This window comes from Protopterus annectens, chromosome 15.part0, assembly GCF_019279795.1.
Source record: "Protopterus annectens isolate FY-2018-M chromosome 15.part0, PAN1.0, whole genome shotgun sequence".
Classification (NCBI taxonomy): domain Eukaryota; kingdom Metazoa; phylum Chordata; order Ceratodontiformes; family Protopteridae; genus Protopterus; species Protopterus annectens.
In genome coordinates, this window is record NC_056749.1 from 713,170,420 (window position 1) to 713,197,058 (window position 26,639).

Below are 26,639 nucleotides of genomic sequence, written 5' to 3' on the forward strand. Positions count from 1 at the left end.
AGGCCCAGCATGTCTGAGATGCAACCTGGTAGCCCCCATTCTGCTGGACCTACACTACATGCCCCCCTCTGGTACTTCTGCCTCGCAAGACAGGCCTCTGGTTCCCTCTGGGAGTAGTGGCAGAGGTAGTGACTTTATCACCTGAGAAACGCTGCTGGGGATGGTGCATAGGAATGTGTGCCACACTGTGGGTTCATGATTATGCTGGATGGAGACACTGCTCTCCATCATTGTATAAATAACACAAAGAGACACAGATGTTGCACACTGCAGCCATGGGCACAGTGAGGTGACAGTGATTACAGTCCAGTGGGTGAGGACTCGATTCTCACTGTCACCTTGCTTGATGCCCATGGGTTTGTGAGGTCTGAACTGTTACTCCGACCATGGTATTCAATGACCTCTTGTGTTGTTCAGTTCACCATCCCTGTGTCTTGTCTTGTATCTCCTGTCAGCAATTCCTTCCTCACCTTGCCAACTTACCTGCCCAGTAAATCCCTAAACCAACATTCCTCTCTCTCTCTCTCTCTTTCTCTCAAAAAAAAAAAAAGAAAAAAGAAACGGGCACCTGTCCATCCCCAAAAAAATAAATTGGCCCATACATAGCTCTCCATGTTGCAAATGTGCCTACTTGACACACTTAATTCAGTCCAATTGGCTGTACAAAATGATTACATTGTTGTCACCTCTCTCCCTAGAGGTGGCAGTCTAAAGTCAACTAATCTTCTGTACATATGATCAGTTTTTCAGGGCACATTCTCAGTATACATCATATATTCACAATAATACATGTATTGTCCACCAGCCAAGCAATACAACCCTGGCGGCTTAGTATTTTTAAATATAAATATATATATATATATATATCAACACTACAAAGTGTAATATATAATGTTGTGTGCTCCCTTATGCATAGGGCCAGTTTGTGGTACTGACAGCCTTGCTCTGCTAAACTCAAACAAGCTATGCTCAATAAGGGTACTTGCATTTTTACACAGCTAGGCTTCTACACACCTAGGGCACACATTACAGTAAGGCTACTGGCCTCAAATGAACCTATGAATATGTGCCTATGCAGGCATCATAACCTGTTGTCCCTGACATGGCCTGCTGATGTCAATTATCATAAGTGCACCTGCAGCCAAGTAAAAGTCAGACTTGTGCCATCTCACTTGCTTAAAGTACTGAGTTCTATAGACTGTATACTTAGATAGGTAGGGGTTTTGTTCTCACTGCAGTCAACTGGGTGTATGTGTGTGTGTGTCTACTCAGAAGAGTCGATGTGCTATTCTACAGTTACTTCACAAATGGCATGGCTTGCTGGTCTTTTCATACTTGCAGAAGACTATGCATCCATTTCATGAAGCCCTTCCGACCTCTTGTCTCCCACATGGTTTGCTGATGTCATCCACTATAAGATGACCTACAGACATGTAAAATTCAGACTTCTGCCATGGTGTTTGCATACAATACTGTGTTCTATAGTCTGTGTACTTTGATACATATGGGTTCTGTTCTCACTCCATTCAACTGTGTGTTTGTGTGTGTGTGTGTGTGTGTGTGTGTGAGTGTGTGTGTGTGTGTGTGTGTGTGTGTGTGTGTGTGTGTGTGTGTGTGTGCGTGTGTGCGTGTGTGTGTGTGTGTGTGCATGTGCGTGTGACGGATGTTACTTGACATTACAGCAATGCCTTTACACCAGTATGCAGGACACTGTTATCACCATATGCTCAGCAGACAATGCTGATGTACCACCACATGATCAGCAGACAGTGTTGATGTACCACCACATGATCGGCAGGCAGTGCTGATGTACCACCACATGATCAGCAGACAGTGCTGATGTACCACCACATGATCAGCAGACAGTGCTGATGTACCACCACATGATCAGCAGACAGTGCTTATGTACCACCACATGATCAGCAGACAGTGCTGATGTACCACCACATGATCAGTAGACAGTGCTGATGTACCACCACATGATCAGCAGACAGTGCTGATGTACCACCACATGATCAGCAGACAGTGCTGATCAGCTATATCAGATTATTGCATCTACAACCATCCCACCACAGCAGGATCAGACACTGGCCTGGAGCCCAGGAAGGTATTACATTAGGTGCATAGGAGGTTACTAGGTTGAGGACTGCTGACAGGTATGTTTTGGGGTTTGTCTGGACTGAGGTGGTGAAGTTTGCCCCAAACTGTCCAATAGCAGGTTGATGATGTCTTCATAGTCAGTATGAGTGGTACCATCCACTATTAGTTTGGCACAAAGCTGGCCCTTCAGTTTTAGATTTCTGACGTAGCTAAACAATGCTTCCTGTTTATCTTTAGCTAATGATGCCACTTTAGGTTCATACATGACTTTAGAGGTCTTTTCCAGATAGCTAATTTCCTTGTTCAAGCTGGGGAGGGGTAATTCCTCTGCTGAATCTGTTCCCTCTTGTTCTTAGACATTACCTTCTTCCACTTGTTGTATAACCAGTGTATTACTTATACTATTACTACTAACTTCCTTAATGCTCACTCATCTACTCACCTTCCTTGAAAACCCACTTGACCCACTGCTGTATTATCCCAAAACAGAAACGATCAGACTAAACTCACACCCACAACTTACACATGCTAATATCACATTCTCTTCTAAATACATACTTCCTAAATTTCATCGAACACAACACACAAAATATAATAACCTCAATCCCAGGAAATGTCTATTTCATTACAGTAGAATCCACTACCATTACTTTCTAAACATACTACTCTCTTTAAAAGATGGCGACATCCACCCTAACCCAGGGCCTTTAACTTCTCCTTCTTCATCCCTCAACTCCAAAAGTATCCTACCCATATATTTTCCAAACAATCTAACTCCTTACTATTGCTCATCTTAATATACGCAGCATAAACAATAAAATTACCCAATTACAAGCCCTGACTGAAATCTACTCCTTTGATATTCTATGCTTAACAGAAACTTGGTTAAAACCTACAACCAAAGACAATCAGATCATCCCACCGGGATATAATATCCTAAGACTTGACCGAACTTCCAAAAGAGGTGGAGGAGTTGCTATCCTATATAAACCTCACCTACATGTAACCACCTATGACCTCGAACTACCTCTAGACTCCAGTGCAGAGATTCTTATCTCTAAACTCCTTATTAACAATTCCAAATCTATCTATATCATCTGTCTGTACATACCCCCTGGTAACAACATAGCAACTATGGAATCTATTCTCTCCTGGCTATCCCAAAACCTACCTCAAGAAACAATAATCCTAGGTGATACAAATATAGACTGGACCTCCTTCTGCAGTAACCTCCTTCCAACCACATAAACCTATATGGGTATTCCCAAACTATCACCTCCCTACCAGGACAAATAAATCCAATAAGAAATCTAGCCTTTTAGACTGGATTCTGATTAACCGTCTTCCCCATACTTATGAATCAGGAACCCTCCCAGATGATTTAAGTGACCACTCCCTTACCTATATAATCAGACATAAAACTAGCTGTCCCTCTCCCACATCCACAATAAGCATCAGATCCAAAAGAACTTTAACTCTGAACTATTCCAGATGGAACTAAAAGCATGTAACTGGTCACCACTACAAACTTTATCCTTAGATGAAGCCGTTACTTACTTTAACACCAACTTCCTTACCATCCTGAACCACCATGCCCCAACCAGACAAATTAGAACAAAACCAAACATGCACCATGGCTCTCTAAAGAAACCAAACAAAAATCAAAGATAGAAACAAACAATGGATAATATGGAAAAAGACTCAAAGTCCCATCCACCAACAAACCTTCAAACAACTAAGAAACCAAACCAAAAAGCTGCAATATTAGATAAAAAAACTACTACCTACTATCCCAACAAGTGAATCACTCCAAACCACAAAAGTTCTGGTCCAGCATCAATCAACTACTCCACCCAGGAAAATCAACCACTCCTAGCCCTCAAAATACTGAACACAAAACTTCAATAAATATAGCTAATGATTTTAACACATTCTTCACTAACACTATACAAACACTAGCTAGCCAGCTCTCACCTCAGAACTTCACTTTACCTACTAAAAAAACAAACTGTTCTCCCTCCTTTCAACTTCACCCCGTCCCTACATCATATGTGCTTACCCTCCTTCAGAAATTGAAACCATGCTCTCCTCAGCAGACCAACTACCTGCAGAATTTCTGCAACTAGCTGCTAAAGCCATTGCCCTCCCAATATCAATCCTGATCAACAGAACCATTACTGAAAGCTATATCCCTTCTATATGGAAAATCTCCCATATTATCCCCTCCACAAAGGTGGCCAATCTACCGAGCTTTCCAATTATCGACCTATTGCCCTCCTCTCACCTCTAGCTAAGATCATGGAAAAATGCATCCACAAACAACAGCTTCAACACTTAACACAAAATAACCTTCTAGCTAACTGCCAGCATGGTTTTAGACCTTCACATAGTACCTCCACTGCCCTTCTCTCCTTCACAGATACTATCAACAAACACCGTAGTCTAAACAAACTCTCTTCTGCCCTATTCATTGACTTATCTAAAGCCTTTGACATGGTGAATCACCAAATTCTTATTACCATAATAAAATCCCTATCACTTGACACATCCTCCATACAGTGGTTCCAGTCCTACCTTGACAATAGACAGCAGGCAGTACTATGGCACAAGTCCCTCTCTACCCACTTACCAGTCAACCTCGGTGTCCCCCAAGGATCCATCCATGGACCTCTACTCTTTTCCATTTTCATCAATGACCTCCACCTAGCCATCCCTCAAGCCTCATGTATACAATATGCAGACGATTCTACACTTATATGCTCAGCCTCATCCTCTTCAGACCTCCTATACCTTACCCAACAAGTCTTCAACACAGTAGAGAAATGGTTTACTCACAGATGCCTTCTCTTAAACCCCAAAAAGACCAAACTCCTTCTATTCTCTCCCACCAGCAAATACCCCCCATTGGATTTCACAGTCACTTCTATCAACAAAACTATTATATCCCCTGAAGCTACAACTAAACTATTAGGAGTCACCATCGACAATAAACTAAACTTCGATACACATATAAACAATACTATAAAATCAGTTAATAAAAAATTGGGCTCCCTGTATCAGATTAAATCTTTTCTCCTACCCTCTGCTCGTACAATAATAGCACACACACATCTAATATCTCCTCTTCTATATGCCTCACCCATCTTTACTAAACTATCTAAACACAACCTCAGCAAACTGGAAAGGTCCTATAATAACATCGCCAGATTTGCCACAGGAAACCCATTTCGAACCCATCATTGCCTCAATTTAAAACAGCTAGGCTGGCTTGAACTACAGAACCTAATCAAATTCAATCAACTAACTATAGCTCACAAAACCCTTTACACACCATCCAAAACACCAGCTCTATCCACACTAATCACTCCCTACAAGAACCTAGATTCCCTTAGGTCTTCACATAAACTCTTAGCTAGTTCTACCAAAACAAACAACAAGGCCGGTGACTCTCTTTTTTCAAATACAGTAGGGAAAGCCTGGAATCTTCTACCAAATGACATTTCTACACTTCCCTCACTATCCATTTTCAAAAACAATCTGAAAGTATATCTCAAATCTCACTGGCTATGTTACTGTTCCAAACCTGACTAGCTCTATAGTCACCCTAAACTCTGATCTTCCCTTCTTTTCCTTCAGAAAAAAAAAAAAAAAAAAAAAAAAAAAATGTTTTTTGGTTCTGCCATATTAACTGCATCTACTGTTAAGAGTGAATTCTATACTGACAATTTACTTTGAATTGTTAGAATTTATCCTGTAAATCAGTCTGTTTTTGCTTGTATTTTTTGTATTGATTTTGTTTATATGCTTAACTCACAGAAATTTGTTAATTTAGCTGTATTTACCTAGGAGCTTTTCTCCCCGGGCCTCTACTGAAAATGGACATGTATCCAGTTAGACTAGCCCGGTAAACAAATGTAAAATAATAATAATAATAAATAAATGATGCCCACCAGGGTGGCTTTGTTTGAACTTGTTTTGATCTGTTCATATTCAGCTGACTCTATACATCTGTATAAGTGTTTATACCAGCCATTTGTGTACACCTCTGTATAGCAGTTATTGTTGACAGTGGCAGCAGGGGGTTTGCAATTATTTATGGCATCGGTTAGGAGTCTATACTTTGCTTTGTATTAATGTTTCATCCTTTCTGCTCTTGAGGGGATGTCAGGTATGATTGTGATTGTGAACAAGACTGAATTGTAATCTGACCTGACCAGGGGGGCCAACACACATAGGTTAGTGCAGAGAACCACTATGTTGGTCAGTACTTAGTCTAGGACATTCAAGCCCCTTGTGGTGGTGCAGCCTATCTGTTACACATCATGTGTATTAAGAAAGTCCAGGATGCTTAGGGTGAGTGTTTTTCTACACATATATGACACAAAATGTATGGAAGGATAGTTGAAATCACACCGAGGTGTTTGCTGTATAGTGAGTAACTCAAGTAGGTCCAGTTTGGCAGAGTGGTACTCATGGTTTATGGTGGGGGACCAGTAGCTAACAATGATATGGAAGGAGGACTTGTAGTAGTGCTACTTGTAGTAGTTGTACTCCTTGAACAGTCTTGCAGTGTATTTGTCTTTATTGAAGATGTATAAACCTCTGCCTTTGATTCTCTCATGCTCATTTTGATGTGTGCACATGTGGAAGGCATTGTGCTCTTACATATCCAGGGTGCTCTCTGATGTCTTGAACCATGTCTGTGTGACTGCACAGACATGGGCACCTTTCAAGGTAAGGAGTTCTTCCAGTGAGTGCAATTCCTGATTTTAAACTTCTTGCATTAAGCAGCATAACCTTCAATTTGTCTGTAGTGGATTCTTTTACGTTGGTACTTTAGTTGTGCTGACATTACCTAAAAAGGCCACTAAGGAGGAGGCAAGCACCTTCATATAGTATAGTGAAGTATGTTTCCAGTCATTCACTGCAACAGACAGTGTCATATCGGGACTTGTTGTTGAGAGACATGCGTGCGTGTGTTATGTGATCTGATGGACCCTGGCACCTGACAGGCAGCTGACTGTGACCTTCTCCTTTTCCAGCTTGTTGAGGGTAACATCTGTGGGTCACACTATGGAGTCACTTATGAGCAATTTATTTGGTTTTGAGGTTTTTGCCTGATGGGCTTATTAACTGAGGAACTGGTGTGTGTGTATTATTATGTGTAGTGGATTCTGTTGGGTCTGCACTGTGTCCAGTAGGTTTGCGCTTGGGAGGTCTCCGATCTTTAGCTAGGTTTATAACGAATACTTATGTATATGTCGGTTTATGTATTGTGAGCTTGTTGTGTGCAAGGGGTGACAACATGCTTGATATCTCGTTTGTTGTTATGTGAGAGAATTGTTTCCTAATTCATAGTATAGATACAAATCTCACACATTCTATTAGTTTGTTTTAGCAGTAACTGACTGTTAGTATAAACAAGGCAATTGCTCTGTTGTCTCAGGATGTTCATGTAAATCAGGCTGCCTGGAGAAATTATCAGAAATTGTCCATTCATTATGGAGGGTAGATACTGTAGTAACTAGCGAAGTGGGCTAGAGAGTCCAGGTTTTGGTGCAAGACTAACAAAATGTGGTGAAATGGAGAGCAAGCATGGGGAATTACAAAATGAAAACAAGGCAGGAATGTGCAGGAAAGGTGTAGGAAAGAACCACAGCTATCCAATTCTTCCGGAATAAAACATGAGCATGTATACACAAATTTTGATGAATGTGGGCTGTCACCTCCAAACAGAGGGGTTGATCACAACACATTCTGTTGTATACAGAATTGGAAAGAATCATGTGTCATGATGATACTTGTGAGAAATTGAGAGCTATGCATGTGACAATATATATATATATATATATATATATATATATATATATATATATATATATATTTTTTTTTTTTTTTTTGTGGGAGAACACCATGGATGGGGTGAGGGTGGGAAATCTTGGTCCCATGCATGTTGAGGCAGCTGAAGCTGAGAATTTAATCCTCATCCAGTGAACTGTCATCGCTGTCACCTCACTGTGCCATTGACTGCAGTGCCTGATGTCCGCGACTCCTACGGGTGCTCTGCATGAAAATGGAGAAAAGGCACTCCATCCAGAGTAGGTGTGAGCCAACAGTGTGGCACAAAGTCCTACGCACCGTCCCTGGCAGTTCATCATGGGTGATAAACTCACCACCTCTGCCACTGCCCATCAGGTGAGCATAGCTAAACATGTTTATGTTAAGCGGAGCATCGAGCAAACACTGGCAAAGAAAAGGGAAAAAAAAAGAAATTAACACGCAAAAGGGAGACTGTCCACAGTTTTGTAGAATGTCCATATATCTGCATCATATTTTTGGAGTGTTCTTTGTAAAATGTGTGGTTTATTGTGAAATTACTGAAGATTGCATTCAATATATAATGACATACATTTCTGTTCTGTAAATCTGCGGTGGTAGTGCTGCGGTAGCGTTGTCACCTCCCAGTAAGACGCTGTCCGGTTCGATTCTCAGCTAGAGCGTCTTCTGCGTGGAGACATGCGTGAATGGGTGTACCTTCCTTGAAGGCTGTGCATCAGGGCTGGTAACTTGCCACGTAAAAATCAACTACCAATCATTAGCGGACCGGAGTTCCGCTGTGACGACCCCTAACCGGGAAAAGCCGAAAGATACAACAACAATTTAGTGCCTTACCACACTGTACAAAGCCAAATCAGTCAACATCAACCACAAAATGTTGACAACATGAATGCTGACACTCTAATTTGCATGCACGGAGCAATAACCTCAATGCATGCAAAAAACAAAACTAAAATAAAACAATAAAGCATATTTTTTTGCAAGGGGGGAAGCACCACTGCACCCCTCCTGCTAATTATATATGCTAACACTGAGGTCATGCAATGTCAGGGGAAACAGATGCCAACCATACATGGATTCAGCTAAACTGAGTCCCCTATATATGAACTTTGAAACCCGAAAGTGCTTATCTCTCCATTTGTTTTATTATTTTAACATGTTTTGACAATGGGCAGGATTCACGAAGGCTTGCACGGAGTGTAAGAGACGTGTAACACTCCATGCAAGCCTTGCGATCCAGGAACAGCCCTAAACTCTGTGTAAGAGACCAGCTAAAACGTCTCTTACACGGACTGGGTGTGGATATGCTAAATACCTCACTTGCAGCTGAAAGGTATGCAAATGAGGTATATTAGCGATCCACGAAGCAGAAACCAGCCCGTGTAAGAGACGTTTTAGCTGCAGAAATGTACTCAGTTGACAACTGAGTACGTTTCTGCAAATATCACAATGGAGCCATGTCAGCTCCAAATAAAGGGTGCATATGTGTCAGGCAGCATGCCAATGGCCAAATATGTGGCCATTGGCAAGGTACCCCGATGCAAATATTAAAAAAATATAATTTTTTAAACCCAGCACAGCCCCGCACAAACGGGCTGCGCTGTATAAAACATAAAAATGAAGGATATAAACCCACAAATGTGGGTTTTATGCAATACATGGAATGACAATGCAGGGACCAGCAGACCAAAAACAACATGGCCACCGTGTAGTGGTTGCTAAGGGGGGAAGCTGAGTCTAAGACATGTAATTAAGCATTAGTAGGCAATCTCATGTAAATGAGGGTTAGGATACTGAATCCCACAGTCACATAGCAAATGAGCACAGTCTGAGTAGTGTAAGAGATACATAAGGGGGAGGAATAGAGAAGGAGATAGGTGACATCACAGGGGGGAATGGTAGAAAGAAATGCAGTTCATTGGAGGTCAGTGTAACATGACAGATGACAGACACAGATCAGGGAAAGAGGAGTGCCACAAGATAAGCATGGGAAAGTCAAGAAATGGAAGGTGTACACTGTTACTTATACACAGATCAGGGAAAGAGGAGTGCCACAAGATAAGCATGGGAAAGTCATGAAATGGAAGGTGTACACTGTTACTTATACACAGATCAGGGAAAGAGGAGTGCCGCAAGATAAGCATGGGAAAGTCAAGAAACGGAAGGTGTACACTGTTACTTATACAGATCAGGGAAAGAGGAGTGCCGCAAGATAAGCATAGGAAAGTCAAGAAATGGAAGGTGCACACTGTTACTTATACACAGATCAGGGAAAGAGGAGTGCCGCAAGATAAGCATGGGAAAGTCAAGAAATGGAAGGTGTACACTGTTACTTATACACAGATCAGGGAAAGAGGAGTGCCACAAGATAAGCATGGGAAAGTCAAGAAATGGAAGGTGTACACTGTTACTTATACACAGATCAGGGAAAGAGGGGTGCCGCAAGATAAGCATGGGAAAGTCAAGAAATGGAAGGTGTACACTGTTACTTATACACAGATCAGGGAAAGAGGAGTGCCGCAAGATAAGCATGGGAAAGTCAAGAAATGGAAGGTGTACACTGTTACTTATACACAGATCAGGGAAAGAGGAGTGCAAGATAAGCATGGGAAAGTCAAGAAATGGAAGGTGTACACTGTTACTTATACACAGATCAGGGAAAGAGGAGTGCCGCAAGATAAGCATGGGGAAGTCAAGAAATGGAAGGTGTACACTGTTACTTATACACAGATCAGGGAAAGAGGTGTGCCACAAGATAAGCATGGGAAAGTCAAGAAATGGAAGGTGTACACTGTTACTTATACACAGATCAGGGAAAGAGGAGTGCCACAAGATAAGCATGGGAAAGTCAAGAAATGGAAGGTGTACACTGTTACTTATACACAGATCAGGGAAAGAGGAGTGCCGCAAGATAAGCATGGGAAAGTCACGAAATGGAAGGTGTACACTGTTACTTATACACAGATCAGGGAAAGAGAAGTGCCACAAGATAAGCATGGGAAAGTCAAGAAATGGAAGGTGTACACTGTTACTTATACACAGATCAGGGAAAGAGGAGTGCCGCAAGATAAGCATGGGAAAGTCAAGAAATGGAAGGTGTACACTGTTACTTATACACAGATCAGGGAAAGAGGAGTGCCGCAAGATAAGCATGGGAAAGTCAAGAAATGGAAGGTGTACACTGTTACTTATACACAGATCAGGGAAAGAGGAGTGCCACAAGATAAGCATGGGAAAGTCAAGAAATGGAAGGTGTACACTGTTACTTATACACAGATCAGGGAAAGAGGAGTGCCACAAGATAAGCATGGGAAAGTCAAGAAATGGAAGGTGTACACTGTTACTTATACACAGATCAGGGAAAGAGGAGTGCCACAAGATAAGCATGGGAAAGTCAAGAAATGGAAGGTGTACACTGTTACTTATACACAGATCAGGGAAAGAGGAGTGCCACAAGATAAGCATGGGAAAGTCAAGAAATGGAAGGTGTACACTGTTACTTATACACAGATCAGGGAAAGAGGAGTGCCACAAGATAAGCATGGGAAAGTCAAGAAATGGAAGGTGTACACTGTTACTTATACACAGATCAGGGAAAGAGGAGTGCCACAAGATAAGCATGGGAAAGTCAAGAAATGGAAGGTGTACACTGTTACTTATACACAGATCAGGGAAAGAGGAGTGCCGCAAGATAAGCATGGGAAAGTCAAGAAATGGAAGGTGTACACTGTTACTTATACACAGATCAGGGAAAGAGGAGTGCCACAAGATAAGCATGGGAAAGTCAAGAAATGGAAGGTGTACACTGTTACTTATACACAGATCAGGGAAAGAGGAGTGCCGCAAGATAAGCATGGGAAAGTCAAGAAATGGAAGGTGTACACTGTTACTTATACACAGATCAGGGAAAGAGGAGTGCCACAAGATAAGCATGGGAAAGTCAAGAAATGGAAGGTGTACACTGTTACTTATACACAGATCAGGGAAAGAGGAGTGCCACAAGATAAGCATGGGAAAGTCAAGAAATGGAAGGTGTACACTGTTACTTATACACAGATCAGGGAAAGAGGACTGCCGCAAGATAAGCATGGGAAAGTCAAGAAATGGAAGGTGTACACTGTTACTTATACACAGATAGGGAAAGAGGAGTGCCACAAGATAAGCATGGGAAAGTCAAGAAATGGAAGATGTACACTGTTACTTATACACAGATCAGGGAAAGAGGAGTGCCACAAGATAAGCATGGGAAAGTCACGAAATGGAAGGTGTACACTGTTACTTATACACAGATCAGGGAAAGAGGAGTGCCACAAGATAAGCATGGGAAAGTCAAGAAATGGAAGGTGTACACTGTTACTTATACACAGATCAGGGAAAGAGGAGTGCCGCAAGATAAGCATGGGGAAGTCAAGAAATGGAAGGTGTACACTGTTACTTATACACAGATCAGGGAAAGAGGAGTGCCACAAGATAAGCATGGGAAAGTCAAGAAATGGAAGGTGTACACTGTTACTTATACACAGATCAGGGAAAGAGGAGTGCCGCAAGATAAGCATGGGAAAGTCAAGAAATGGAAGGTGTACACTGTTACTTATACACAGATCAGGGAAAGAGGAGTGCCGCAAGATAAGCATGGGAAAGTCAAGAAATGGAAGGTGTACACTGTTACTTATACACAGATCAGGGAAAGAGGAGTGCCACAAGATAAGCATGGGAAAGTCAAGAAATGGAAGGTGTACACTGTTACTTATACACAGATCAGGGAAAGAGGAGTGCCGCAAGATAAGCATGGGAAAGTCAAGAAATGGAAGGTGTACACTGTTACTTACACAGATCAGGGAAAGAGGAGTGCCGCAATATAAGCATGGGAAAGTCACGAAATGGAAGGTGTACACTGTTACTTATACACAGATCAGGGAAAGAGGAGTGCCGCAAGATAAGCATGGGAAAGTCAAGAAATGGAAGGTGTACACTGTTACTTATACACAGATCAGGGAAAGAGGAGTGCCGCAAGATAAGCATGGGAAAGTCAAGAAATGGAAGGTGTACACTGTTACTTATACACAGATCAGGGAAAGAGGAGTGCCACAAGATAAGCATGGGAAAGTCAAGAAATGGAAGGTGTACACTTTTACATACACTAACGTTTCTTGCTGGGCGTGCATGTGCATGTGTGTGCACCATGAAGCGCAAGTAGGGCAGTGTGCGCACATGTAAGGCAGACTGAACATGTGGGAGCATGTTGGTAGATGTTTAACACTGTTTGCGCTGGTGTGCATGCGTGTAGGGCAGACTGAGCATGTGGGAGCCTGTTGTCAGACTTGTAAGACTGTTTGCGCAGGTGTGCGCGTGTTTTAACCCGAATAGGCAGATCCTGAACAGTGTAAGCATGTGTGCACGCGTGTAAGCCACTGTGAGCGCGTTTCTGCTGGTATGCACGCTGCTCCCCCCTGAGGAAACAGAAAGGAAAAAGGAAGCAACAGAATTAGTAGGAAGCTAGCAGGGAATACTGCTGGAGCTAGCAGGTGAAAACAATTAGAAGCAGGAAATTACACAGGCAGAATAGTAGCCCAGCCCAGCACTTAAAACTGTGCAAACAGCAGTGCAGGATGTTTCTCTCAAGAGACACTGCAAGACAGGAGTAAGCTAATAGAAATGAAAACTGAAAAAGCTTCACTCAGAGCAGAAATGTTAGGGGCTGCCATAGCTGTCATAATGAGACATAGGCAACTTGCTGAGGGTGGTGACAATGCAGATGGTACCAGACAACCCACAGTGAGGAGACGGAGAAGAGTGTACAGGCCTAGGGTCACCTACCACGGGTTACATGAGCTGGAGATAGTAGAGCGCTATAGAGTGGACAGAGAGCTCCTGCAGCAAATAGTTGAGCTGTGCAGGCCACGCCTCACACACAGAACCAACAGAGGGGAACCCATCCCAGTGGAAACCAAGGTATGTGTTGGCCTAAGAATACTAGCAACAGGTACCTCCCAGAGACCAACTGGTGATATGATGGGGATATCACAGGCATCAGCCTCCAGGGTACTGCACCAGTTCCTGGATGCCATGTCAGCACATGTCGGTGATCATGTATATTTCCCCAATGCCCGTGAGGTATTGGCCAGCAATATGCGTCTCTTTCAGCAAATAGTGGAATACCCTGAGGTAGTGGGTGCAATAGACTGCACGCACCTACGCATCAAAGCACCAGCCGGTGAGCAGGGTATGGCCTACATTAACCACAAAGGCTTCCCCTCCATCAACTGCCAGGTTGTGTGTGATGCCCAGGGCATAATAATGAATGTGTGTGCTGGCTGCCCTGGGAGTTACCATGATTCCCACATCTGGCATTTGACGCAGCTGTACCAGACATTTGCCAATGGGGACATCCCACATGGACACCTAGTGGGGGATGCAGGTTATGCACTGGAGCCGTGGCTGATGACACCCATCAGAAACGTACACACACCTGAACAGGAACGCCATAATGAGGCACATGCACAAACACGTAATGCAATAGAGCATGTGTTTGGGCTGCTCAAGTCACGGTTCTGATGTCTGGACACATCTGGTGGAACCTTGCAGTACACACCAACTACATGTACCCAAATTGTCATGGTATGTGCTATGCTACATAATATGATCTTGCGAAAACAGCTGCAGCAGGACCAGCATAGGGCTGGGCCAAACAGCCCCCCACCATTGCCAAGGCCATCACAGGAAGAGCGTGACTCAGAGGAGGAACAACCTGAGCCTGGCCCAGTAGGCAGAAGGAGGCATGCCCAGTATGCCCTGGCCATGGCAAAGAGGCAACGGATAGCAGATACACTGGCTCAGTAGGAACCCTGAGAATGATACCCCCTCTGACTCACTCAAATAATAACAGGGATGCCTAAAATGACATGAGCTGTGCGCAAACATGTACAGGGAGTGTAATATGCACATCCAACAAAGGCAGCCCTGCAGCACCACCTGAGGCATGAATGCCATGTGTTAAGTAATGTAACACCATGTACTATATGCACACCTGAGGACCCTGACTAACATCCACCCTCACCAAGCATGAAGCTACAAAATGATGATGGGATGATAAATAGCAATAACTGGCTGAAGTAATGCAGTTAGTCAAAGGGGAGCCAATGTGTTCCAGCCTGGGAAGACATGCGGAGCATGACATGATGCACCACCTGCTAGGGGTGGCGTGCACCTGTCAGTCCAGGCCCCATGGATACTGGCAAAGGCTGTCAGTACCCACAGCATGCCCTGAATAGGTAAGTCTCAAAACACAAACCCACCTTCATAGGTACCACAAGGGATAGGAACCTAGATGTAATGCTACCCAATGCCAGAAGTCTAAACAGCAAGATCTGTGCAGTGTAAATGCACACAGTATGGAGAATGTAGATATCAGTCCTGTAATAGAAAACTGGGTCAAGGCTCACATCAGCATCCTAACACTACCAGGTCACACCTCATACTGTGCTGTACAGCCGCAAAACATGGAACAAGCTACAAATGGAGGGTGACTAGCAAAAAATGGCAAGGATAACCACACCCCCATGTTGGTACCACAACAATAAGCAGCATGGATTAGCCATGGTCAAATACCAATGGCTAAAACCGCCTCCCAGTATATAGCCTGCTGCAGACTACTGTCCTAATATCAGGAGCTGCACCTGGCCTATGTTGGAATACATGAATATATCAAGCCCCCCAAACCACATTATATTGCTTGACTGAAAATACCCAGACATACACTGGGAGCATTATACTAGCACCAACACAGTAGGAGAAAAGTTCCCAGAATCCATAAACCAAAATGCCCAGGAACAACGTACCACTCCCACAAATGGGGTAAGCATACTGGATGTGATAATCAGCAACATGTGTACTGGATGGCAAGATGAGAAGTGTATTCCTCACTGGTAAGACCAGACCATAGAGTAATCACATTGGATATACACATCCTGACCACAGTCCCTGGCCAGAAAACCACAGTGAAAAACATGTGTAAAGCATAGGTTGCACCCCTCCAAACCGATGTGCAATCCATGAAAGGCCCTGTGCAAGTGCAGAATATGGGACACACCGCAGAACATGTTATACAGGTATTCCATGAACACAGCCAGGAATGCTTGGAGTATGCAATCACAAATAACAACAAGACACAATGCCATACATGCAGGCATCTGGCATGCTGGACTCCAGCCATTACCAAACCATGCAAGAGAATGAGGAAGCTACTACATGATAGAGCAAACATAAAAAGGGAAGTAATCACTGATCAGTAGTATGGCAATAAAATATGTCCACACATACAATCCACTAAGGCCAGCCACAACAAGTAGAATCTGTGAATCCAGAGGCAATGTGACACCTGCCCCAAGTACACAGACAACCCACAACTCCCCCCAATAAATACAAATATATGTGAGAGATGCAACCATGTATCCAAACTGGAGGCAGAGCTCCTCCAACGCAGTACTGTCAAAACTAGTCAGGAGGAGAAGGTAACCACATACACCACAAACCCAATCCCACATAGACCTATCACAACTGTAAACCAAACACATAAATACAGAAAAACATTCACGGAGGCCCAATTACAAATACACCACACCAACAGAAGCCTCCAAAGCAGATCCTAAGCAACCACAACCTCCAAACATAGCACATGCAACACATAATACACAAAGCTGGTGTGCCAAACAGTCACAGGCCAGAAGGAGAAACAACATGCCTGATACAGTTGTAATAGGTGTCTGTATAGGCAGACACACTGCTGTCCCACTCACCAGACTGAACAAGGGAAAGGGTATAGTAAGCTGCCTGTAGGCTGCCACAATATGCCACAAAACACAAGTACGCAGGTCACCCCAAAGCAAGCAGAAATATGATGAACTCATTGTCCATGCTGGTGTGAATGACCTGAGATGCACCTCCCTGTACTACATGAAAAGAGACATGGGTGAGCTCTCTGAGTATGTACCCCAGGCCGGTATGACACTGGCCATTTGCAGCATCCAACCCTCACCAAGAATGATGCCACAGTACAAACACAGAATGATCAGCTTTAACAGGTGGCACAGTTACAGCTGTCAGTCCACGAGGGTCTAATGTCTGTCTGCTTGAGATGTCATGCATGACAAGCCATGCTGCTGTTCCAGGGATGGCTTGCACCTGTTACCCCTGGGCATCTGGATACTGGATAAGGCCTTTGCCACCTCCATAGAGCCGTATGTAGGCAAGGTCAAAAAGACTACTCATCACCCTAGAAAACATAAGTGGTAAAAAACATAAAGGTAATGCTGACCAATGCCAGATGTGTAAACTGCAATATGCATGCCCCTGAAGCACTTCCCAGTATGGAGAACATCGATGTCTGTGCAGTGACAGAAGCCTGCTGCAAGCCTACTGATAGCACACCAGCACTACCAGGTTATACCACATATCATGCGTTATGGCCCCAACACTATCCATATGCAGTACAGACACCCATACTGCCAGGTAACTGACAATGCACAAAGCAGCGGAGACCACCCATGTGCACCTAAGTGTAGTCAAAACTGCTGTACAGTCTGTAGCATGCAACAGACCACACTCTCACACACAAGAACTCCACCCAGACATCCTGAAGACACTGGACAGTATGAATGTCCCACCAAATACCAGACAAGGTACTCACAAATTACCACATAGGTGGTAAACCATTATGTATGCAAGGAGTAATCAGGGACCTAGGGACACAAGTCGACAGTAATCTATCTTGTGACACTCACAATGCCAATGTGGCTAGGAAGATTGTCGATATTGGACACCGCATCATGAAAGGATACACATCTACATCAACAGAGGTCACTGTGCCCCTGTAGTGTTCCCTTATCAGACCCATAATCTAGTAAAATGACTCATATGGGATGTACTGTACGTGACACCTGCAGCGGTTCGGAAGACCTAAAAGGTACCCCACCAAGAGGATAAAGGGTGTCAAATAAATGTCATATGCTGCCTGGCTGTAGACACCCCAGCTGAATGCAGTCACAGACTGCCTACACAGAGGCATTGTATGTCTGTTGTACAAGGCCATGTCCAACACAGGAGTAATGGACATGCTCCACCACAGGAAATAAAAGCCATTGGAGCTGTGAGAGTGACAGATGTCAGCCTCAACACATAATGAAATAGGATGTGCTGGAGGGACAGATATATAACCCAGAGGCTCCCCACACCCAGAAACAGGATCCCAATCCATGTTAGGCAGAGCCCCTCACTGACATTCCTCAACAGGAATATTGCCAAGTGGATGGATGATTGTACATGTACACTGGGGGTCTTCACTGTGTCATGACCAGACAGAGGCACAGTAAAGAAAATCATAAATGGCCATAATAGTCACATAGCAAGGGGCGGCGAAAGACACACACACTCTGGCTTGGCTTACTAATGCCCTAGGGTGGATAGCCTAGTATGAACCCATGAACCTATGAAGATACAAATTGTACAGGACACTAAGGATAAACACAAGGCTTACTTAACTGATGGTAGGAACCATGTTGGGAATCCACAGATATGCTCCGAATCACACAGATATTACAAACAACATACCAAACACACACACATATTGCCACCATACAACCTGAGAGGTGCAGTGCAAACCCCCCCCCCCCCCAGAATGCAAAATATCTATCCCAACAGACTGCTGGTCCCCTGACATTGCATATGCTGAGGTAACAGCCATCATCTGCAAAGCAAAACACACAGCAGCAAAGGTATGTGATGGTGTCCTAGGCTGAGGCCAACATGGACTCCAAGAATAATGGAATGCCAAATCACACTACTGCCCAATGTCAGCCTTACCACAGGATATGTACCCAAAGAGCAGTGTACAACAACAGTGGTCCCTCACAACAAAGGTGTTGCCTGAATGGATACTGCAAACTACCACCCCAGGATCCTGACAAGCTTGGTCTGCACAGCTATGGAAAGGATCAGTATGTACCGCAGACATAAAGCTATCGTGGACCTACTGATACCGGACCCTACACAGTGTGGCTGTCGTAACTGCAGATCCTGCCCCTAAACATGTTTGACCCATTTGAAACAGTCATTAAGGTCATTGATGAGGGCAATGTGGTCCACACAGCGTAGCTGGACCGTGCATATGCTTCCAGACAATACCCTACGAGTTCAGTATGGATATGTTCACCAGCTTAAATATATACCCCTATGTCAGTAGAGGGGTTGCAAACCAGACCAAGGATAGAACTGACATGGTCAGACATGCTGCATCCATGTCAGACTACAAGGCAGATATGAGTGGCATCCCACAAGGCTTGGTCCTGGGACCCCCCCCCGTTCCGTATATATGTCCCATAGGTATAGGCCAACATGGAAGGACTGTGACTAAACATGTATGCAGAGGAGTACAAACAGCCCACCATATCCGACCCCCAGCTGACATAAGCAACCCACAAAAGGGCCACCTAGAAACAGACAACTGGAGCCATAGCCATGTCAGCAAGCTAATTGCAGAACTGTGTATAGACAACCACCATGGATATACAGTAAGTGCCCAAAAATTACCATACATGTGTTAACCCATTACGTACCTAACATGTATTGAGAGACCTGGGGACACAAGGTGATAGATATCCTGCTCTGGACAAACATGTGGCTGTAGTGTTCGCAGAAACATACCATATACCCACCCAATCATTAAGGTTGTCAGATGTAGATAAGGGGAGGTCACTGTGGTTCTGCAGTCATCCTTCATCAGCGTCACAATTTACTACAATAGCCCCTGTGGGATATACCTCAGCAGACACCTCCATCAACTGTAAAGTCCACAACAGTACCCCACCAGGAGTAGCAAAGAGCATGAACAGATGCCATGTGTTGCCTGAGTAAACAAACTGCAGCTCCACATACTGCCATACTGCCCAGCCAGAGGCATGCTGTGCCTGATGTATGAAGCCATGTCCAAGCTGGAATCAATGAACATGCTGCACCTTGTACAATCTGAATGGCAGTGAGCTATGCACATGAGAGACCTGAACCCCAGCACTGACATACATAGGACAAGCTGTACAGAATGATCCATAACACAGAAGGCAGCCCCACTCTTGAGTAAACACCCGGTACAGGTTAGCCAGAGAGTCACCTATCGACACCCCTCAAGAGGAATCCCGATGAGTGGATGGGAGATGGTAGGTTAACCCTGGGTATCACTGTTATGTCAGAGGTAGACGGAGGCACAGTATACTAACCATGACATATGTCATGGCAAACTCCAGTTACAATGTGTGTCGAAGGACAAACACACCCTGTGACTAGCATCAGAAATGGCCTAGGGAACATCGCTAGTGTTTGCCAATGTCCACCTATGTTGTGGAATACACTACCAATGTTGGACGAGCCTGGTGTAGGTAGTCCATATCTGAACATAATGCAACATGGTCATATGTGCACAACTGGCCCCTACACAGTCTGTTGTGCTCACTATGAAGATGTCAAGCAGTGATAGGACTAAAGCCCAGGATATTGTCCACCACAGTGAAAGTACTGAACCAGTACACTATACGGTACTACAGTGTTAGGTCATTATGAAAGGATGTTGACAACTGTATGCAAAGTATCCCATGCAATCCCTGCAGGCACAGTATAATCCCTGTTGTGGCAGACACGAAGCAGTTGGCCAGTTAGTACACAACATGACACCCAACACACAACCATAAACGTGAGATATTGTTGAAGTTCACACACACCCAAATATGTGGTGGACTTCAGAGTGCAACATATGGAAAGCTCACACTGGGCATGCTCGCACACTTTGATAAATGAGGCATATGTCAGACAACATGCCATGGAAAGGCTGAACTGGGCATGCTCACACACTTAGGCCATATCTCCGTTTAGCAGTTGGCCACACATATCTGGTATTTGTACGTGTCATTCCAGGAACCAACCACAACACAGCAATCTGCCCAGTGCACACAGTAAATGACTACAGAGACATAAGTGATATAGTGGATCGCCCTCATAGTCAAACATCTTCCACAGATACACAAGTTGTTCATAGGAACAGGGAATGCTATGGCAATCAAGACCTGCAAACAGAAAAACAGCACAACAAATATTGTGCATCTGACAATTGAACATATGGGTGTGGAGGTCAATACTAGGCTTGTTGCCCTAGGGAATGATAGCTTAGCCAGAGTGTGCTTGGCATCTGCATCCCCAGTACAGTAGGCTACTGTGCCACTGTAAAGTAGGTCACATAAGGCAATGTGTGAGGCTAGTGAGCTGTGCCTCTGTCAAGCAGGGGCACAGTGGAGATCCCGGGTTTGAATGTGTTAAGCCACAGCCATGTTGTTGGTGTGTGCTGGAAGAGGGTTGCTGAGGACCTCTAACAGTAAGTGGCCGTCAATAACAGACTGAGGGGAGCCCTATCTGCATTGTCTGGACAATTCCACTGTCAACACTGTGTTGTGATGATTATGTGGGAATGAAGTGTCATGCTGGAACTGTTCACAGATGTCCTCCCTCTGTGGGCTACAGCTCTGCAATGTATTAGCTCACTCTGTCTGTTGGACGGCCCATATATGGCTGGTGTACACCTGACAGGTGTCTTGTTGTGGAGCAGTCATGGGTATATGTGGGATAGCATGATCAATGCAAACCTTACACATGCTCATAGAATGCAATTGTCAAGGATTATGCAGAGTGGCCAGTATAGTCCCTCAGCATGGGTCCTTTGAAGTTGTCCACCCCAGTCTTCACAAGTGTAGAGTCTGCTTGTGCTAAACACAGTTTGTGTGCAGTGACAACCTTGCCTGGGGCTGGAGATGGGATATGGATGTCCAGGGAAAGGTGGGTATGGTCAGATATCAACAATGGTGGTCTACCTCTGGTGTGGAACAGTGAGTGCCCATGTTGCAGATGGACAGGTGCAATATGTATTCCCCCATGTGGCTGTGGTGTGTGGTTCTGCCATAGCACATGGACCCACAACTTGTAGTGGCTGTAGGGTAAAGTGGTAGAGGCCTGTGTAGTTCCCACACACAATATGCCTGTACCTGATGTTAACAACTGGAATGGTGTATGTGAACACCTGCATATCCCGGCACTGTTCCCAGGGAAGCTAAGTGTGTGTTCTGGATGTGGGAGTGGTGTTCTGGACTGGTTGTGTTGTGTGTTACAGGTCCTGTGGTCACGAAGCATGGTATAGAACATAACCTGCCAGTGCGATGTGCATATCTGACCCTGACGTAGGTGGCTGCAAATGCATATATATGCTATCCCCCACCTGACAGGTAGTACTAGATGTACATACCTCTGTAGAAATAAAGATGTCAGCACCCTATAAATACTGCAGGTGCAGACCAGATGCCCAGTAATTCGGTTAGTGTGCTCTGCTAATGCGTCTCCCTCAAGTGTCATAATATAGGTAGGTAGGAGTTCGAACCATGCAATTGCTCAGTGTGTGTGTGTGTGTGTGTGTGTGTGTGTGTGTGTGTGTGTGTGTGTGTGTGTGTGTGTGTGTGTGTGTGTGTGTGTGTGTGTGTGTGTGAGCGGGGTTGATGTGTGTGCAAGTCTGTGTGAGGGAGATGTCCCTTTTGGCAACTGTGAAAGTACTCTACAGGATGCACATTCCCCTATCTAAGCACGGATGATGTCAGCACCCTATAAGTACAGCAGGAGAAGTAAAACCACCCACTAATTTGAATAGCGCACTCTGCTAATGCGTCTGCCACGAGTGTCATAACATAGTTAGATAGGGATTTGAATCCTGCAACTGCCCAGTGTGTGATCAGGGGGGTTCGTGTGTGTGCAAGTCTGTGTGAGGAAGATGTCCCTTTTGGCAACTGTGAAAGCACTCTACAGGATGCACATTCCCCTGTCTAAGCACGGATGATGTCAGCACCCTACAAGTACAGCAGGAGAAGGGAAGCCTCTCAGTAATTCGAATAGCGTGCTCTGCTAATGCATCTGTCACGAGTGTCATAACATAGTTAGGTAGGGGTTTGAATTCTGCAACTACCCAGTGTGTATAGGGGGGTTCGTGTGTATGCAAGTCTGTGTGAGGGAGATGTCCCTTTTGGCAACTGTGAAAGCACTCTACAGGATGCACATTCCCCTATCTAAGCACAGATGATGTCAGCACCCTATAAGTACAGCAGGAGAAGGGGAACCTCCCAGTAATTCGAATAGTGCACTCCGCTAATGCATCTGTCACGAGTGTCATAACATAGTTAGGTAGGGATTTGAAACCTGCAAATGGTAAGTGTGTGTGTTTGGATGTGAGGAGTTTGTGTGTGTGCAATTCTGCATGAAAGACATGTGCTTTTTTGCAATCAGGAGATCACACTACATGATGCACACTACCCTTTCCAAACACTGATGATGCCAGCACCCTATAAGTACAGCTGGAGAAGAAACACCTCCCAGTAATCTGAATAGCGCACTCTGCTACTGCATCTCTCTCAAGTGTCATAACATAGTTAGGTAGGAGTTTGATACCTCCAAATGGCAAGTGTGTGTGTTTGGATGTGTGGAGTTTGTGTGTGTGCAATTCTGTATGAAAGGCATGTGCTTTTTTGCAATCAGATCACACTACATGATGCACATTACCCTTTCCAAACACTGATGATGTCAGCACCCTATAAGTACAGCCAGAGAAGAGGAACCTCCTAGTAATCCGAATAGTGTGCTTCGCTAATGCGTCTCTCTCACATGTCGTGACATAGTTAGGTAGAGATATGAATCTTGCAAATGGCAAGTGCGTGTGGGTGTGTGTGGGGGTAGTAGGGTGTGTGTAAATGCAAGTGTGACAGAACAGATCCTTTTGGCAAATACTACAATACAGCAGATGCTGCATATTTCCCCAGTAAACACAGGGGATGTCACCACACTATCAGCACAGCCAAACAGGACTAGTTGGCCAGTAATGCCAATAGTGTGCTCTGCTACTGGGTCTATTATCATTGTCAGAGTACAGATAGGTATGTTTTGGAAAGCCACAACTGCCACGTGTGGTTGTGTCACACATTATGACCTTGTGTGGGTCTTTGTGCATAACAATGCATGCCATTGCCTAAAGCAGCAATGGCAATGCACACATGATGTATGTGTATGACACATACACATAAATACCTGTGACCTGCAGTAGTTACCATGTCTGACACATGCCACGAGTGGATAAATGGTATTTGCAATGCATAACAATATGACTGTGTCTTACTGTGCAGGAGCCGCACGAGATATGTGTCTATACAGTGTGGGTGTATATGGTAAAATACCTACAGCAGGGGATACACATCTGGTCTGGGCCATATAGTCTACATGTAGTCGATGTACAGGTTCTGCATGTTCCCACCTGTTGTGGGAGTGGTAACATGTTATTTCACTGCAATTCAGTGACCACATGCTGGGAACCCTTCAACTAGTGTGTTGTAGCTACAGTAATGCTCACGCACAATGTTTGGCTGGATGCAGTCCAGCCATATAAAGACAATTCTTGAGACTGTCATATTGCCAGTGTTGTTATGGAGGATAGGTGGGTTTCCTGTGTATGGGAGGGTTGTGTGTGCCAGGCTATGAACCAGAAGGCAGTCCGACACACTGTTAGCTGCACATGAATAGGCCCTGATGCTTTGTGCTGTGCCAACAACCTGGAGGTGTGTGTATCTGTGGTGCCTTGGGATACCACCCCCCTGTCCATGTGTGTTACATGTGTAGGTGATGACAGGCATGGTATGAGGTATAACCTGGCAGTGATGGGTTGCACCTGTGAGCCGTGAATCAGGACTCTGGTACTGCACAGACATTGCAGTTCACCGTGCTGAGGACAGTGTCCAGTGCATGCATCTTGCGGTGTACACAGCTGGTGTTGTGTAGCATCACTGTTACTGTCTTATCCTGTGTGATACCCGCGGAGGTGGCTATGTAATCCGTGTCCTGTAGCATAAGGCAGTATGTGTGTATCAAGGGGCTTCGCCAATATACATTGGCCCATGGGTGTTAGGTGCAAGCTGCCCCTCGCAAATCATTGTGGCTTTCCTAGCATGTAAGCACACGTTGACAGCCAGTGGATACCCTATGAATGACATTGGAGATTGAGCAGAATGTAGACATAGAACACCCTTCCTACATATAGTGGTAGCATACCCAGTGAGGGTATGATGGCAACCAAGATCAGGCTCATACTGGCCCGTGCCACATGTGGACAGATCCCTTCTATGTTCCCTATCATGTAGTCCAGGGAGGTATGTCTCAGGTCATCCATAGTGGCATGGTCAATGACTGAGTCATATGTGTCCATGCCTCTGACTGACCTGTATGCATGTGTTTTGTGGTGGACCATAGTGCCCCACAGGCATATCACTGTGACCTTCACCATGTACAGCCTGTTGAGCAGGACCCCACTGCAGTGTCCAAGAGAGGTACCTGACACAGCTGTAGCAGGTGTGTTGTGTAGCCCTACAGGCTGTGAGTGTGTGGCACACGGGATGTGTGTGCCATGTGTGGCATGTGCTCTGTTCCGACGTAACGTATGCCTGTGTGCCAGCTGCAGAGGTGTGTGATGCTCAGGCAGGATGCTATTCTGAGTCTCCAAGTATGCCCCAGTGTGTTCAGATTGCTGTCAGTGCGGGTCTATGTCTGACTGGTATTGTAGTCACTGTAGTATGTCATGCCACCTGACAGGGTATGGCATTACTGGGTTCAGAGTGCTCAGTCCACAGATTGGCTATGTGGTGGCATCCCACACATGTGTTGTACATTCCTAGCCAGGGGTGATGGTTGACTGCATACATGTGCCAGCTGTGAAATTGCCACATGACTCACATAAACCACAACTGGACCATAGAGGTGATTCACATGTTACCTTTGCACATGCTACCCTAGAAGTGTGATTGCCATGGTGATTACCAACACATATGGCCAATGGGGAACAACATACTGAAGGTGTGTATGTGTGGGTGTACTGCTACTGATTTCATAGCACTGGCATATATGACTGCACACATGGGTAAATGCCAGGTAGGACATGTGCAATGTGTCACAGGCAACGTACATGCGAACAGGACAGACAGTGATGTTCTGTCATGTGTAAACCTGACATACGTATCGTACGCTATGCAGATGTCACTAGGAGTCCACAGAAGCACTGTAACTCTGCATTGCAGGTGGAAGCAGTGTTCCAGGGAACCCCAAGTGAACATGCATGCAAACAAAGCTACAGTAAGCAGGGTTGGAAGTAGTCTATTGTACAACAAAGAAGGGGTAACACTAACAGTAGGTTACAGTGCAAATATGTGGGCACTATCAACATGTACCCAGGAATGCACAGTGAAGATGCCCATGGTAGAACTGATATTATGTCATAGTTAATTGTGATTTGGATTACATTGGTACTGTACACATATCAACATGCGCAAACATCCACATTGCATAGTCGTTGTGGGCAACTTGCCACCATTACTGTACATGTCCATCATTGCGTATCACTACTTGCATTAGCTTCCCCCCTGTGCTACCCACGTATGTGGCTATCTGTTGACATCCTTACCACCGGTATGCAATAATGTGCAGCTGTTACACTTTGGTACGTACTATGGGTGCAGATAACAATTCAGGACAGTCATATGGTTACTGCATCAGGCATGCTGGGATATACACACAGTCATATCAGCACACTGTAC